This window comes from Silene latifolia, chromosome Y (assembly GCF_048544455.1).
Source record: "Silene latifolia isolate original U9 population chromosome Y, ASM4854445v1, whole genome shotgun sequence".
NCBI lineage: Eukaryota > Viridiplantae > Streptophyta > Magnoliopsida > Caryophyllales > Caryophyllaceae > Silene > Silene latifolia.
The window spans coordinates 273,637,146-273,651,641 of record NC_133538.1 but is presented as its reverse complement, the minus strand read 5'-3'; the positions used below and the strand labels follow the sequence as shown (position 1 = coordinate 273,651,641).

The 14,496-nt window shown below is 37.1% G+C and overlaps 2 long non-coding RNA genes across 6 annotated transcripts; one reads left to right on the top strand and one right to left on the bottom strand.

Annotated features, from left to right (window-relative positions):
- The first annotated feature begins 224 nt into the window (after positions 1 to 224).
- LOC141633881 (uncharacterized) lies at positions 225 to 7,259 on the top strand. The gene is made up of 4 exons (XR_012538634.1): positions 225 to 528; positions 3,357 to 3,529; positions 4,943 to 6,167; positions 6,841 to 7,259. It is a non-coding gene; the product is annotated as an uncharacterized LOC141633881 (long non-coding RNA).
- Positions 7,260 to 7,454: 195 nt separating this feature from the next.
- Positions 7,455 to 13,026, bottom strand: LOC141633879 (uncharacterized). Of its 5 annotated transcripts, none has more exons than XR_012538633.1 (6): positions 12,895 to 13,026; positions 12,638 to 12,731; positions 10,850 to 12,492; positions 10,579 to 10,727; positions 9,643 to 10,189; positions 7,455 to 8,064 (listed from the first exon to the last, which is right to left on the bottom strand). It is a non-coding gene; the product is annotated as an uncharacterized LOC141633879 (long non-coding RNA). The 5 variants fall into 5 exon arrangements; XR_012538630.1 differs by lacking the exon at positions 7,455 to 8,064 and adding an exon at positions 8,817 to 9,291; XR_012538631.1 differs by lacking the exon at positions 7,455 to 8,064 and having other exon boundaries at positions 8,817 to 9,793; positions 10,080 to 10,189.
- Positions 13,027 to 14,496: the final 1,470 nt, after the last annotated feature.

Here is a 14,496-nt window from a genome sequence, read left to right as displayed (position 1 = left end):
GAGAGAATGAGTGATATTAGTACATAAACACACTTTTGGAGGTTGATCTTGGTCATCCATCTCCCTCCATCCAATGGCTCACAATAGGACTTATGGACTTATTATATCTATGGACCTTAGTTGATCCTTCCTCTATATATATATATATATATATATATATATATATATATATATATATATATATATATATGGACGGGATCCCGTACGAACTACCTTAACGTACGAACTACCCTAGATCAATAAAAGACGCGACTATCACCCCCGACATTACAAGCTTTCTAACTTACACAAAGCAACCCTACTGACATTAGTCTCTCCCATTTTGTTTCATCCCCTTCCACCACCAACTACCCTAGCTCCCTCCACCTTGCCAGACCATCACCCTCCTACGGCGATCGACCTACTTGACGGGACTCCGACGCCGATCACTCAGACGCAAATTTTACGCCGACGGTCTTGCTTTTCATCTTCTGCATTCTTGTTTTTAATGTCTCTTCGTTCTATCATTCACGCAATCTCCCCTCTCCGGTAAGTTGGTTATTTTTAACTCCTAAAAAATTGTGATTTTAATTATGGGTCTACTAAAAAAGAGTTGGAAATTCGAAAAAAATATTGTAAAAATGGACTAGTCGGAACATTTTGACTCGTGAAATGTCTTCCTCTGTCAAATTTGAGTCCAATGATGTGTTGTTTGTGGGTGGTTAATTATTGGGTCGTCGAAATTGACGCCGGCAACGATGTTATTGGGTTTATACTTTCTTCGTTTGTAAGAATTTGCTTTTACAGCTCTATGCTTCATTTTCATACTACCCATGGGGATTGTTCTCACATTCTATTTTCACTCCGGCAACGATGTTATTGGGTTTCTATCTATTCGGTTTGATATTTGCTAGCCATTGAGTGTGTATCTAGTAACATAAAAAAATGTAACTAGCTAGCTAATGCTATGTATCTAATAAGTTAAAGAAGTTTCTCTAGCAACTTGAACGGTATGTATCTAGTAACTGAAAGGAGTGTATCTAGCACCTTAAAGGTATGTATTTAGTAACTTAAAATAGTGTATCTAGCTAGCTAAAGCCTAGAGGTATATATCTAGTAACAAAGAGGTGTATCTAGCAACTTAAAGGGATATATCTAGTAACTAAAAGAGGTGTGTCTAGCAATTTAAAGGAATGTATCTAGTAACTTAAAGAGGTGTATCTAGCATTAATTAGTGATATTATGAATAATTAAATATGAGAGTGCCCTTGTTGGTAGTGCAAAGACCCAAGTGCTAGTGCAACCCTCTTCGAAACAAGGGGTTTATGAGAGCTCCCTGCGTAAGAGAGATGCTGATTATCCCACTGTTGGATCTTGATTTTGATTTTTTCCTAAGAGCTGGTTAAACAGCCTTGATAAAGCCCTAATTTGAAGAGGCGTTGTCTAGTGTAGTTCTTCACAAGTTCTGGAGTGATCATTGTGTTGTCAAAATTGACCTTCCTTCACAACTTCTACTTGTCGAATTATTTCACATAATTAATCTTAGTCAGACAATTGCATGGCATGCATGCTTACTCTTGCTGCTAACCTAGGCATTTATTGTTTGACACATAGTTTGGGAATTAGACAAGTCTCAATGCAAAAGATTAATAATTATATTTGTTCAAACTTCACTCTATTTGGATTCTCAACAAGGTTTTTTATTATTATTATTATTATTATTATTATTATTATTATTATTATTATTATTATAATCACTCCATTTGACTACTGATTCATAGCAGTCATGTTGTTCAGTATTTGTACTAGGACTACTAAGATTATTCGTAAAAAGTCGTCTTGGTTTCTCACAAATCGAAGGAGATTTACAATCTTGCTTGTTAAACCTCTCTCTTGATTGCTGGTGGCGGAGTCTTTGAGTGCTCGCGGCATAGTGGTACCTATTGTGTTCAAGTTTAAAAGTTGTCTCGTCTCAAACCTTTTGTGATCTAAACTTGGCTAATTACAAATTTTACAAAATCAAATGTTTTTTTTCCTTGGAAATGCTTTTCTTTCCTTTGTTCTTATGGAATTTGGTCATTTCTATTCAACCTATTTGAATGACTTCCTCTGTTTTATTCTGCTTGTCTACTTTTAATTTTAAATGTTTGCGCGTAACTATGAAAAAAATGTATCTGCTTGGGGCTGTTGATTTATTGCTGAAGTTTACAGGAGATTTGACGCCATGGTGGAAACATTTACAGATTTCCTTAAATATTTTGTTTCGAGGTTTTGAGTTGTCGTGTGATTACTTAAATAAATTATTTGATTAGCTGCTAGAAACTTGTTGTAGTGATGAGAGCAGCCTGATATAATTGGCTTGAAAACCTATCATTACTTCAAAGTTTCACATGGTAATTTTATCATCCTGGGTTCGTATTTGATTTAGTGGTTATCAAAATTTCGATTCCTAGTTCCATAAGTCGTCTTTTGTACTGTCCACTTATAATTCTGGACAGACTACATGTGATCTTACTTTGAGAGTTAGGTTTTACACCTTTTTTCATATCAAAATAGAATTTGCCCATCTCATGTACAGTTCCTTTTAACCTAGTTTTAAACAATGGTTGGTTCATTCGGGTTCTTAATCGTACTTATAATCACTCCATTTGGGAACCTTGTTTTGGTTAATGGGTTGTTTTGTTTTCGTGTTGATAATTTGTAATCAGCAGAAGCGGAACTACGGGATAGTAGTGGCGCTCGTCCTGTCAGATAATGAAAAAATTGAAACTTTTAGTTAAAAATTACGATTTTTTTTCTAGTTCACCTTATTGCATAGCTAGTTCGCCGTCTAAAATATTTGTAATGGGTTGTTTCGCTATGGTGTTGATGATTTATACTCACTCCGTCACAATCATTTGTTTACATTTGAAAATACGCTTCAAAGAGAATAAAAAAAAGTAAACACGTGATTGGGACGAAGGGAGTAATCACCATGAACTCGAGCTAGCAGAGGCACCCACCCTTCGAAACAATGAAAAAATTGAAACTTTTAGTTATTACTATCTTTTTGTTGTTTCTTTATGGTGTTGATAATTGCATACTAGTACGTCCCCTAAATTTTTTGTCGCTCTAAATAAAATTGTTGGTTCAAATAGTCCTTGTAATGGGCTCTCTTTCGATGCCAATGATTTGTAATCGTAGTAGAACCAGGGGGCTAGTAGGGCATTCAGCCCTCCTAGACAATGAAAAGTTGAAACTGTTAATTAAAATTTATAATCTTTTCTAATTCGCCTGATTGCATGACTAGTTTGTCCCCTGAAATCTTTGTCGTTGTAATTAAAATCTGGTTTCACTAGTTTTTGTAATTGGTTGTGTTTGTTTGTGATTTTGCAAAGATTCAATCAATGAAGTTCTTTTAAAAACTCAAGTTGGTTTGCTCAACCCATTGACATACCATTATGGATGAGTTTCTGGTTTTTTCTTTTGCTGTGGGTTTGCTTGATGAATGTTGTGCGCCGGAAATGCGGAATCATATAATTCTTTTTTCTGATGTAGAACTTATTCTGAGGTAATAAATTGTAATTTTTGTCAAGATTGGTGCTTTTGATTTACCATTCTTTTGTCGCTCCTATGGCTAGCAACCAAGTTATTTGTGTTTGGCAAGCATTATGATATTATGTTTGTAGCTGATTTACCATTATTTGGAGCGCACATTTTGGTGGCTGAAATGGTGAATCGGGTTAATATATAATGGAAATTACGGAGGAAGTTGACTATTAAATTGACATTTTGGCCATGGTTGAATGAAAATGCAAGGGGCTTAGGTAGCAGGGGGTATCTAGCAATCTAGAGATGTGTATTTAGCAAGATAAAGGAGTGTATCTAGCTTGCCGGAGATGTGTATCTGGCAAGGTAAACGAGTGTATCTAGCTTGCCTGAGATGTGTATCTAGTAATCTAAAGATGTGTATCTAGCAATCTAAATGAGTGTATCTAACAATCTAAAGGAGTGTATCTAGTAAGGTAAAGGAGTGTATCTATCAATCTAAAGGCTAACTATTAGATTTATGGTACGGAGTATTTTCTATATGATGTACATTGTCTTAACATTTTTCTAATAATGGCGGCCTCGACTTTAGCTAAAACATTATCATTATATTTTGGGTTATATTATGGGGCGATGAAGGATAGATAGGAGCATGTTTTATAGCCCTCCAAGTCTCCAATCCAAGTACCGAAAACTTTCTAACTATGTGACTTTTCACGGTCACCACAAGTGACAAAGATAATACAATTTGACTTTATTATTCTCCTATAGATGTAGGATGCTTGAATGTTAAAGCATATAAGTTTCAATAGGTATTTTCTCCTTCTATGCTCTTTTAGTGACTCAAGTGCTTTTAGTTGTCATTATATATTTACATGTGCTTTTAGTTAGATAATCCTACCATAAATCTAATACTTAGCTACATACCTGAATGGATTTTGCACAGTAGTGACAGCCTGCAGTATAGGTTCACAGATTCGTGAGCATTGCATTAATGTTGGTGTGTCAAAAGATTGAAAGAAAGAAGCATTGAACTCTGACGATGTCATATTTACTAACTACTTTTTTTCCCTTAGTATTTATGATGGTCACAAGATTTTCCTCTGCCTGACTTTCCTCAACTAGCAGTATAGTATCATTATCTAAAGTTCATGAGTTTAGGGATGATGGTGGTGGTTTTGCTAGCGGTAGGTGGTGCTGGTGAGTAGTCGTAGTTGATCTTTAGAACGTGGATATACAAAATAGCATCCCGGATAGACGTGGTATTACTACTAGATACACAAATCGATTTGTGCATCTAGTAGTAATATCATATGTATCTGGCAGTAATACGATGTGTATGTGGTAGTAACATATGTATTTGTTGTATATGTAATCGAAAATTTTAAAAACTGACATTTCAACATCGTCATACATTTTATTAATTTGCCTGCAGAGGTGACTAGCAAAGCCATTGAAGAGACTGCAGCAATCATCCTGAGGCTCTTTCATGATCGAAAGCAGACACGCCAAGAATATCTAAGCGCTACTAGCAATTTTGAGCTCGAGGAAGTTAGTCCCTTGATACACTCTGGGATTTTCGGGCCATTGAATCCCATATATCTGATATCAGAGCCTTGTCTAAGTTACCAGTGTGGCGGTGTGGTATGTCCAACATCTACATAATTATTGTTATTTACTGTATAACCTTGACTGTATAGCTGCTGGTTATTATCTGTGATTTGGGTTTTAGTATAAGATGTCGAAACTTGAAAGCTGAAAACTTTAACAGTAAAAAGTTACCGAATACTAGTGATTTCAGTCTCACTGAAGAAGCTTATTTGGCAAGTACATTACCAGTAAAAAATAATCCAACAATTGTTTTTTGGCCTACAAATAAATGCGAAAAATGCAGGAATCAAAATTTACAGTTTTAGTTCTTGTGATTTTAGTCTCACTGACTTGGTAGATGGACCTCTTACATTCAATTTACGGGGAATCAAAAGCTGACTAACATAACTATTTGGCCCACAGACTTTCAGGGGTAGTTAGCGATGAGCCTATGTAAATTTAAAATTTCCGAAAAATGAATTTTCCATAATCAGTTATTTAGCCAGAAAGAGGGGAACAACTCTAATTCAAACGCCGCTGTGATAATATGCTTAACAATCGGTGAAAAAGTGAGGTGGTTGATACTTTGTAACATCATACTATAGTAACTATACTATTGCATATGTGGCTTTGGCTCTGGTAACTGTAAATCGAGTGGCCACAGCCTCTTAACTGTGTTGGTTTGCAACTTGCTAAGTGATTTCTCTATTGCATATCTTTTGCCATGTTTATCCATCAATCTATTCGTAATTATGGAGGGAAAAAGATGTATTAAAACAGTTAAATCTACTACAATCCAGTGTTGATTATGTCGTACTATGTAATATCAACATCCTGAATGACCCCTATCCACATGTTGCCTGCATGATGTGACGGCACTTCGTAACGAATTCCTTTCTTTTTCATTATCATTTAATGCCTAAACTTAACTCCCACCTAATGCTTTTTTTTATTGTGATTATGATAACTATATTGATTACATCTTATTCACATGAGTTCAAGACTATGACTCCCTTGCTGCATTGGCAAAGACTGGTTTCTGCCTTTGGACTGCCTTAAAATTTACCGTGGTATGTCGATCTTTTGAATAATAGCGTATAAGACTGAAAGCAACATTCAGAGTTAAAATAAAAGTAACCCTCATAACTATGTAGCCATAAATTAGTTAGAGTTTAGAAGGTTTATTTTGAAGACACGCGATAACTTTTGAGCCGTTTCATGTACGAATACTTGCTTAATCTTCTTAACGACATTGCTAGTGCTGTTAAAAGGCTGCATACATCTCCACCCTTGCTCTTGAGCCTTTGAAGCGTTGTTTTGGATGTTCTCTGAGAGGTCCACGGGGGAATGTTGATAACATCGTCGATGTTGTTATGCTAGTTATTAAGTCATTGTCATGTACAGTATTATCTTAATTAATCATTACAATGTCTGTAAATGATAAGATTGATTTGTTACTCATATCCTACTAATCTCTCTCTGAATGGATGATGGTTATCATTCTTTTCCTGTCCTGAGGAGAAAATCTTTCTAGACTGTTGACAATGATTTGAAGTTGATTTCTTGGTCATGTATCAACCAAGTACTCAAGTTTAAAAATGATTATGAAAGGGAAAGAAAGCTTATGTGAATCATGATTCCACCATTATTGGTTCTGTGAAAGTTGCAAGTGCTATGGGCTTGACAGACTGGCTTAATAGTTAATACAACACTTTACTGACTTTCTATTAATCCAAATCTCAGTTGGCGTATCCGGTCAAGTCATTGCAGAGGGGATTGCTGCTAGATGTGGTGTGCATGTGGCCAAGACTCGAGAAGTGGATGGACTGACTTACCACAAGATACTTCTTAGATATGCTCCATGTGGAATTCAAATTATGTTGTGCCTCGTTGATTATGCTAATCGCAGAGTACTTTCAGTTCTTTGGCCGAGATTGCTGCACCATAGTAAAATACACCTACTCCCAACAGTAGTATTAAGATCAGCAACATTATTTTAGAGTATAATGTATCTCTTATTTTTGTCTATTGATTTTGTTGAAATGAGTAAGCGGTAGTATTTCAGTTGATGACTAATGTAATGAGGTTTAGCTTGTACAACATTATCACTTTGCTTCAAGGATTAAGGATATTGTGAAAAAGATGGTCTTTAAAATACTTCAAGCTCGTATAATTCATTTTCCATTTACAATGAAAGTGAGTTTGTATTCTATCCCTGGTGTCTTAAAATTTCCACCACCATATCCTCAAATAAGTTTATATATATCAACTAATTTCCAGGATTTTAAAACTAATATGTAAAATGTCCATGGAGCTTGATCATGGATAATATAGTTGAATCATCCCATATTTTCAATTGTTTTCGCTACATATCATTAATATAACATTGAATTAATGCAATTATGAACAGCTAATAGCGCTATAGAAAAGGTCATCTTTAGATACACATGACGAGTGGTGGAGTCGGGATCTGCTGAAGTGATATCCAACTAAGGTGTCTTGATGCGCCTGATGCATGAAGTGCAGCTAGCAAACTAGCCGGATACACATACTAGTACCCCCAGATACACATACTAGTACCCCGACATACACAAGCTAATTTGGGTATCTACAGCAATATACTAACATATCTGGATTGATATTAAATGTATCCACAGAGCACCACCTACCACCCTTCGCTGACATACACAAGCTAAATCAGGTTTGCTTCTACCACCTTCCCCACCGCAAGCTTACCACCACCACACAACTGCAACCTGCCCAACACCATACCACCACCACGACCACAAATAGAAGCGTCATCTATGACCACCGCAAGTCTTCCCCTCACCACGACTACACAATTTGTATGTCAATCTCAACTAATCCTCTTTCCCTTCGCCACGGCGCACCCATACACCACCACTGCCCCTGACTACACACAAGAACCTGGCGACGGCACCATATTTCCGGCAACGCAACACCGCACTAACAGCACAAAATGTTTATAAACACCACATTTCAATTGTCAAATTGTAGATTTATAACAACTAAAGTGAAATTATAAAAAATCAACCGCACTGACGACATTGTAGAGTAGTTTAAAATCGAAAAGTGGCTGCAACTCATCGTTTAAAGTCGTCGTCGGCAAATGATAGGACGATGAAGTACGGCGCTTTCCTGCGATGTCAATATGGCTAACAAAGGGCGGCGGTTTCTGGCACAATATGACGGTCGCATACGACGTCAGGCCCGCGTCAAGGTCGTCGGTTACTGCCACTGGTGGTAGACTGATAGTAGTGGTTGTTGGATAAAAATGACAGAAATTAGGGGTTGGGTTGGAGGGAGAGGTGAGATAAGCTTTATATAAGAAAAGTCGCCGGAGTAATTGGTGGTCGTGATCGCCGTCGCCGTCGGAGTGGGTCGCCGGCGACAGACGAATTGCAAGCGGCAAAGAATGATGGTTGGCTGGTGGTTGTGTGATAAGGAGAGGAGAGAGAATGGGGAAAGTAGATATGCGCGTGTGATTTTGGCTGAAAATGCCGTAGTCAATTTGTTTTCGTTGGTTCGCATACGCTTCGCACCATAATTTAGTTCGTACAGATCCCGATTCTATATATATATATATATATATATATATATATATATATATATATATATATATATATATATATATATAGAGAGAGAGAGAGAGAGAGAGAGAGAGAGAGAGAGAGAGAGAGAAAATAACTGAGATAGTATTTCATCGAAAAAAGGAACGGACATATTAGAATTTCGCGTTCATAATAAATGTAATTGGATATTGTACATTAACAGCACGGGCTGGTTTTAAGGGTTGGTCTAGCTTACGTTATGACTACTCTATAGTATGTTAATTCATTGGACACCTCGGAACTATTAGCCCATGCTAAATCGCTTATATATAAGACGGCATTACTATCGTTAATGCGTTGCCTTGTATGTAGAAGAGTTATGCACCATGAGCCGTGGGTGCAGTAGCAGTAAGCAACGTAGGTGACCTGCCTAACTCCACGTATCCACATGTGTCCAGCAGGATCATAGCAAGTCGTCAGCTTACAATGTTCAGGATTATCTCCAGATTTCTGTGCTTTTTTTTATTTACATGTGTTCTTGGAATGGAAGCAATCGAGTATTTGGCAAACGGGCCGCAACAACAACAAAAAACACCAGAGTAGCAGTAGTCAAGGCAGGACCCTAGATACACACGGATTAAAGAAAAGAGAACAAACACTTAAGGAATTGTTAGAAATCACTACACAAAAGCATCACAGGAGGAATATGCCCAGAATGTATTATCTTGTGTTTTCAGCACGAATATAGCATGGTTAGAGGTAAGACATATTCCCACAACGTATTAGAATTCATTTTAAGTGTGGACTGATGATGGTGGGAGGAGGGAAGTCGACATAAGACATGATAACATCAGAAATCCCAGGAATCCTAAGGTGTATAAACACACGCTATAGAGCCAATATAAATGAGTCACGTCAATAGCAATGAAAGCAGCCAAAATGCCTACAGATTATAGCCAGTGAAGGACAATACCTCTGCACGGCGGACGTTGAAGTCGTTTATCAAGCGAAGCTCCATAGACGTGACAACAGGGGTCTCCCCAACGGTCAGCTTGGACTTTACGCCAAACGCCTCCCTCTGCGCGCGAACACCCCTCCTTTTTTTTGCTGCCCCCCTCTATTTCCTGTATCCCAGAGTAAGTCATCAAGCAGTAGGTCCATGTATAAGTATAGTATTCAGATAATTTGGTTCCCAGCTGAACACGCAACCATCATGAGGCTACGTCATGATGGACGCAGTAGTTTAGTTAATATACGATGTGCATGAACAGACGGGCCAAACCCAATTTCAGTGTAATGGGGCCGGTAACAGCAACTATTGTTTTTTAAAGGCTTGCATTTCAAAATGGAACTGCATTAGAACAAGTAATGCTACAAAAGCATACTCCAATTTCCCAAGTCTGTAAGCACCTTCAAACGAAAAAAAAAAAAAACCGCTTGTCGCATGTGTGGTCTCTACTACCAGCCCAGCACGTGCTACGTCAGAAATTAAGCCGCACTACATTATGCCTCCACACAATCTGTAGACATAAAGTCACAATATTAAAAAAGGTCTTCAGGGACAAAGGATGGTCACACATATCAATGCGTAAAACAATAAATTTGTGGGTCAGCAAACAACCCCATATATGGACAGCCGGCGGTTTAAAACACGTTAGAAAACATTAGCATGCCGATGCATGGGATTGAAATTAAGCATCACCATAACAGCTTGCTTGTAGTTAGTCTCCACGGACAAGAAACAAGCCCATTTCAGGAACACACAACTTAATCTTAAAGAACAATCACCTAAAGACAGATAACCTATAGATAAACCCCAAGCTAACATATAGTTAGGTCAACTGGTAAAGGCCAGATATAAATAACCACCCACAAAAAATTAAGAAGCTATTGAGAAAGGGTTACTTACAAACAAGACTTCAGCAGTAGACTGAGCCACCAAAAATCGTAAGCTACCATCATCAGCATCAATAGCAGTAGTCATTAAACTTATGAATCACCACAGATGTCTGGCAAATTAATGAGTCTATTTGTTTGAGTGGTTTCCCATTTTTTCAACTGAGAGAAAAACCAAAGAAAGATATTAGAACAAAGTGCCCTTAAATAACCTGACACACACACACAAAAAAAAAAACAATGCAACACAAACAATAATGTGTAGGAAGATAACTGTAATCGACCTGGTAGTAATATAACGTTTGGTTGTCCGTGGCCGTCCTGTGCAGCAAAGCTGACACGCCCCTAGCCCAAGGGGACATTCCCGTAGCTTTATTCGGCAAATAAATATCCAGAACACTAAAGTAACCAGTCAGCTCATGGTGGAAACAAACAATATGAAATTAACATATAACTAACTACCGCTAAGTGACAGGGTGCAAAAAAGACAAATGGGTGAGAGAAATAAGTGAGAAAAAAATATCAACATGTACCAGTATACAACGCTCATCTAAGTTTCCAGCACGCCATGCACACGCCTAAGGAAATATAAATATCAATTTGGTTAAATCACAAAACTTTCAGAAAGCACCCCCAGCGTTGAGTTTAGAACAATGATAAGAAGATTTTAGGGTTTTGTTTTCTTTCTATTGAGTAAAGTGACGCGTAGAGCAATTATTGAGAAAATAAACATTAGAAACAACTGTTGTTAACGTATAGTGGACGCCTGGCAGACGAGCGGTAACCAGTGATAGATAACAGTGGTAGGGCACTTGATAGGTGTACAGTGAGTTATGTCAGACATACCAAAGTGAAGCACAATAATCTTGCAAGCTAGTACACATCCACCCACTGCCAGATGTTAAATAGCAGGTAAGCACACAATAGTACATGACCACACCGAACCTTAAAGGAGATATCCGGGATGGAGAGACACTGTTGACAAAGCACCAGTTCAAATGATTAGATCATAAGTAATGATTAATGGTACATGCGGCTATCAGTGTAACTTAAAATTCAAAAGTTATTACCTTGGCATCACGTTCGGAGATCTACCTAATTAGCGGCATCCAGAGCGAGCTGCGAGAGGTGTCAAAACTAACAGTAAAAAAAAGATTTCAGACCAGTGAGTCTTTAAATAACACGTCATTTTTAAAATAAACAATGCAAGTCTAACAAGAACGGAGCTGAAGACAACTGCAATCTATCTGTTAGCAATCCACTTGTGGGCCATTTGAGCCTGCCAAAATAGCTACGTTAACATGTTCCCAACCCAAAGGACGTTTCCATAGTGCCATAGGACATTTCAAGATCTAGAACATGAAAGTAATGAATTAGCCGACGCTAGATACAAACGTCTTGAGATTAACACAATCCCAACCACCGAATACAGATTAATCATAAATTCCAAGCTCTAACAGAGAATATGCATCGTCCCACCCGTCTAATCTAACCGTGTTTATCAAGTTACACGAAAAAGCACCAAGGAGTTGAACATTAGTATAGGCAATAAATTCGTATGTGAGAAAGCGAGTGTGGTGAAAGCACAGATGCTAAAGCCCCCAAATTGAAATTTACAAGCGGCGTATAAAATAACAAACTAACTTATTAGTTGATAAACGACTTGTGAGAGTGAAGAGTCCAAGAAACGATTACTTAGCGATGTCCAGGGTTAGGTAAGCCAATGGAAGAACACTATGGTATAAACAACGGCCGAGTCCTTAAGACAAGCAATAGCTATTATACAATCAATCAATTGTGTCGACCAAGTAAGTAGTAATTAACCCAATGGAATCTAAGTTGACGGACTACCCTATCGATCTAAGTTAACAAGCCTGCAACACAAACCTAGATTTTACACCCAGCCAGTCTTCACCCTAAATCTGCCCTGCATTAAGAACGCCAAATAAACCTGAATTTGAACTTTAATAACCTAGATAAACCTTAATCTGAATTTAAATAACCAATATTTTGCAACGAAATAACTACCCTCCCCCCCCCCCCCCCCAAAAAAAAAAATGAGAAATAGATACCCAATTTCCTGACAATAGTTTTGACCCGCAGGGTGCTAGATGTGGCGCCTTTAATTTCAACAGATGAGGCAAGCAGAGATACATGAAAAAGATCCTGTATATCGCAATCAAACACAACATATTAAATCAAAGCGCAAATACAGCGAGATACAGCAAAATCACCATCAATATCATAATATCATAATTTCTAATGAAAGGTAAATCAAAATTACATAACCTAGCTCTAAAGCGTAGAGAGGTATCTGAATTTAAATAACCTTGATTTCGCAATGAAAGAACTACCCCCCGGAGTTGAGAAAGACATACCCAATTACCTAACATTAGTTTGGAGCCACAGGGTGTTAGATGCGGCGACCGTAATTTCAACAGTTGAGGTCAGCAGAGATACATGAAAAAGATCCTGCATATCCCAATCAAACACTACTACAGATACAGGTTATAACAACGGCTAAAAACCGTTGTTATATAAAATAGCGGACGTTGTTAAAGCGTCCGTTGTAAAAGGTTTTAACAACGGTTGGTTTTCTTAAGCAACCCGTTGTTAAAACTATTAACAACGGTTTTAAGTATCAAAACCCGTTGTGGAAAGTGTGACTCAATTTTGGTGGGAAAGTTATAACAACGGTTACTTTACAAAGAACCGTTGTTATAACTAAAGACAACGGGTTGTTTCTACATAACCGTTGTTGTTTGTTTTTCAAAATAAAAAAAAATTAAATTAAATATTACTAGATGCATGCATAATTACGGGCCCGTTATAATTCCGATGCATGCATTATTACTGCCATCCCTGTACTGTGCATATGAATGGACAATATATGAAATGAGAAGGGTTTACATAAGATTTGAAGCAAGGAGATATGATGATTATGACACAACTTCCTAAACATGCATATATTATATTAATTAAAAAACAACTCAAAGGACACATTACTTAGTATAAATACATACATTATCTCAACCACCATTCCATTATCTCACTATCTTCAAACCCTAACTGCTAAAACAATCTCCAAACCCTAATTAATCTTTCAAACAACTCCAAAGTTCATCAACAAAATGAACGATTACATCCTTAAAACTCTTACTATGACCGAGAACAACAACAGTTTCATCCGCCGGTTGCTCCACATCGAGGACAGTTTTAGGAGCTATCTTGTGGATGCTCAAGCCGCACTCAAGGACGCCAAAAGAAATGGCTTGAGAGAGCAGCAGTTGTTGCAGCTATATTACGATATAGCAATCACGAAACGAAACCTCCAAATAGCTAAGGAGGAGAGGAGGGATATCATAGAAGAGAATAAGACTCTCTATGAAAATATAAGAATTGCATTTTTAGAAATGTAATTCTTTTTTAATTTGTATATATATATATATATATATATATATATATATATATATATATATATATATATATATATATATATATATATATATATATATATATATATATATATAAATGAATTATTAATTAAGTTTATCATGCATTCCTCTCTATCATCTTGCTTCTTCTTTGTTTTATTTTATTTAATTTGTTTTACGAGCTAATTAAGCGAATAATAACATAATAATGATCGATAAAAACCCATCATATATACATGCAAATGAAATAATTAAAAAAAGAAAACAATGACGATGAAAGACGATGAAACCAACAAAGGACGGCGAGATTTACCGATAATTAGAGAAAGTAAGAGATGATGAAACCAACAAAGGACGGCGAGATGATAAAGCGACGATGAGAAAGAGAGAAAGAGACGATGAGAAAGTGTGTTTGCTGTGTTTGTGTTTGTGTTTGTCTGTGTTTGTGTTTGTGTTAGGTTATGTATGTGTTTTGTGGCTGTAGCTGATCTGTGTTT